General features: G+C 45.7%; 1 long non-coding RNA gene across 1 annotated transcript; it reads left to right on the forward strand.

Annotated features, from left to right (window-relative positions):
* The first annotated feature begins 1325 nt into the window (after positions 1 to 1325).
* On the forward strand, positions 1326 to 1807 carry LOC142300098 (uncharacterized). Its single transcript, XR_012752661.1, has 3 exons — positions 1326 to 1462; positions 1595 to 1657; positions 1738 to 1807. It is a non-coding gene; the product is annotated as an uncharacterized LOC142300098 (long non-coding RNA).
* The last annotated feature ends 1862 nt before the right edge of the window (positions 1808 to 3669 follow it).

Genomic DNA, 3669 nt, shown 5'->3' on the forward strand with positions numbered 1-3669 from the left:
TATATTGCAAAGAAAATAATCACATTATACCGAGATATCTAGTGTGCATATCAGAGGGACAAGGTGGCGAAAATGAGCTAATTATCCTTTGTAAAAGGTATGGTATGCAAACTTGATCATAGGTAAATTTCAGATAACTAAAAACTTCAATGCTCCTGGGGTAATGGGATTATTTACTCTTTGCATATATTAGGATTTGATCAACACTGTGCCAGTCTTTACAAAAACCATTTCGCAATAAACCATGCTGTGTAATCGCGTTTGGAGTATTGTCCATTGACCTGATTATCAGTGTTATCTCAGTGCATATCTAAAGAAAATAATTACATTATACCTAGATATCTAGTGTGCATATCAGAGGGTCAAGGTGGCGAAAAAGAGCTAATTATCTAACTTGATCATAGGTAAATTTCAGATACCTCAAAACTTCAATGCTCCTGGGGTATAATGGGTTTATTTTATCTTTGCATTTGAATCTCTGATTATCATTGTTATCTCGGTGCATATCAGAGTGACATTAGAAGCCTTGAGTACAAGCCATATGTTATACTATTTACAGAATAAAATAGAAGAATTTAAGTGATTGATTTTTGTGCCTTGTTTTTCCAATGAATGCAGCATGTTTGCTGCTTTGAGGCAAGTGGTCCCCATGTGTCTGGTGCCCCTAGAAAAAGGTTTGTCAAACATACGTAAAAAAGCAGGCTATACACGGGCTTTACATGCTACAATATATCTACCGATGTGTCGGCGGGGTCACGTTGTAAGTGATGCACATCCGGCATCGTTAGAGATATTGTAGTCTGTAAAACCTACATGCGATTACGATTAAACGAATAACCGGTCATCGCATACACGTCGTTCAATTACTAAAAATTGAACGTCTGGTTGCTCAATGTTCCCGAGACAGCACACATCGCAGTGTGTGACACCCCGGGAATGATGAACTGCAACTTACCTGCGTCCCGCTTCTTACGTATGGATGGTCGTATAGAAGGGTAAGTACTTGTGACAGGAACAAAGCATAGGTGCGACACGGTCAACAAATTTCAGTTGTCGCACATAAGATGGGGGCGTGTCACATCACATACGATATCGTATGCAGAATTGTATGGTGTAAAGTAGGCGTAAACCATGGTGGCCTGGAGTTATGCGCTCAATAAAAGATTTCTCCTATACCTAGGACCACCTCCAGCTGCACAGGCAGCTCCACCATCTCCACCCTCTCCGGCTGTGGATCCACCATCTCCGCCAGCTCCAGCATCTCCTGCTGCGGAGCCATCATCCCCGCCGGCTCCAAAATCTCCTGCTTCCGATCCACCACCTCCGCCTGCTGGGACACCCTCTCCTTCTCCAACCCCATCACCTGCTGCAACCCCATCTCTTCCTTCAACCCCATCACCACCTTCTACCCAGTCTCCCCATACTTCTCCTTCTAACGATGCCTTCTCCCCCGCATCAGTTGGTGAGTTTTGTGCAGGCTACCCTTCCTGTAATTTATGCACATAACATGGTGTCCCTACAAGTTGTAAAGGATACATGGATGTTTAAATGATGGTGGGCTGTCGTGTACTAATATTTGATTTGTGTTCCCTAGCCACAGGATCTGGTTGGGCCATCAGCGCCTCAGAAGAAGAAGAAGGTGATGAACCCCAGAACCGTAAGTGGTCAACCAAAAACATATACCTGACAGTTCGATGTTGGAACAAGGATGGTTAACTTTTCCCATTCCCTCCACAGAAATCCCCACACTACAGGACGTGTTGGATTCACAACGCCGTTTGTCAGAAGCCGTCCGGCGTCATGGGGAGCTGCTGGAACAGATTTTGGCAGCCCAACAGCAGGGCCACTGAATGTTTGTGATTTAAATGTTTTTTTTGTTTTGTATGTCACATAAATCTTTCTAGTTTATTTTCGCTGTTGCTTACATTTTTGGACAAAACTTTCAAACAGGGTTTGGGAACCTATTTACTGCCGGGGACCATTTGGAATTTTCTACCAACCAACGGGGGCCACACCAAATTATCAACTTGAACACGACCAGGCTATATTTGTTAAAATAATTAATAAAATCAGCCCCAGAGTGGTGGCTGGAGAGACTGTGATGTTCGGTGAGATTGATCATTTTGATTCTCACCACTACATTTCCATGTATGTCTTGGTCTGGAGAGGCTGGGGGCATACACAACACAGGAGAAGCTAGGGCATATACATCACAGGAAACACTGAGGCATATACATCCCAGGAGAGGCTGCGTCATATACATCCCTTAAGAGTATGGGGCATATACATCACCCTGAGCAGTAGTTGGCAGCACAAAGAGCACTGTGCCGCCCTGGCAAAACCTGGGTGTTACAGAGGTCTGCATACATGTTATTGATGCTGATTTAACCCTCCCTTGGGGAGGTTCCCACACACAAACACACACCAGCCAATCAGACCCCACTCACCCCCTCCCCACGAAAACAGGAGGACATCAAGACTGTAGAGTGGCAACAATGGTTTTTTTTTTTTTTTTCAATGATCTTGACTGTCCAGGGGAGGGTGTGTGTGTGTGTGTGATGTTACCTCTGAGACCACCTGGCTAGTCCAGGGCGTCACATAAGCAGCCCCTGTGTGGGGCTGGGGTGAGTGGTACTCACGGCCTCAGGAATGGGCCAGCCTCTTGTGGGACCCGAAGTGGACCAGGAGAGGGGTGCCAGCTGTCGGGACCCAGTACGGACCAGTGTGAAAAGAAGACACATACCTCGGGCAGGAAAAGATCACCTGAATTACACACACGGGTGTGGGACCCGTCTTCACAGCAGCGGGCCGTTGGCACCTGTTACCAGCAACTTGGTTAATTACTGGACTGGGGTTAGTTATTGGTTTATACTGTGAGTACTCCTGCACCACCCGGTACAAGGCGAGGACTGTACCCGTCACTCTACAAACTACCTCTCCCAATTGGTCCGTGGGACTATAAATCCCCCTACCCGTGGAGGGTATCCCACCTAGCTGCCCCACACCATCAGTCCCGGGCACGGTCCCCAGAGGCAGTGGCGGTGCCACCACCTTATCAACGCAACCCACGGGTGGCGTGACAGACAATTCCCCCTACCTAATCCCCCTCTTTTTTGGGAGCTTGACATTACAGACCGGGTCACGACACCGGGATACCTGCAGAAGTAACCCCTTGGCCAGGATCTCATTTCCCCCCCAATCCCTGGGCAACACAGCAATAGGTGGCAGCACAAAGAGCTGTAGGTGGCATAACACAAACAGCACTGACAGTGACAGCACTAGAAGGCAGCAGGGAGAGCACTATGTTCCCCACCACAGCTTTAAAACAAAGAACCCACAAAAACATTCTTATTTAAAAAAAATAAAAAAAAACACCCACACACACAAATTATATATGTGCATCGTGCATCTGTAGAGTTGTGCCATGATGGCGACCTTGACCTCCACCCAACCCTTTACCCCGTGAATAATGTTATGCAGAATTCATGAAAGCTGTACAAAAGTTTGAAATCAAAGACATTTTTTATTACAATTCCCTAACATTGCTTAAACAACAACAAAAACAGCATAAATATTATAACAAAAAACAAAAACTATAAATTTTGGTATTGCTTATTTGAGTCATTTAAATGTTGCCTCTATTGGGCTGAAAAATTGGTTCGTTGGGGG

This window comes from Anomaloglossus baeobatrachus, chromosome 1, assembly GCF_048569485.1.
Source record: "Anomaloglossus baeobatrachus isolate aAnoBae1 chromosome 1, aAnoBae1.hap1, whole genome shotgun sequence".
In the NCBI taxonomy this organism is placed as follows: domain Eukaryota; kingdom Metazoa; phylum Chordata; class Amphibia; order Anura; family Aromobatidae; genus Anomaloglossus; species Anomaloglossus baeobatrachus.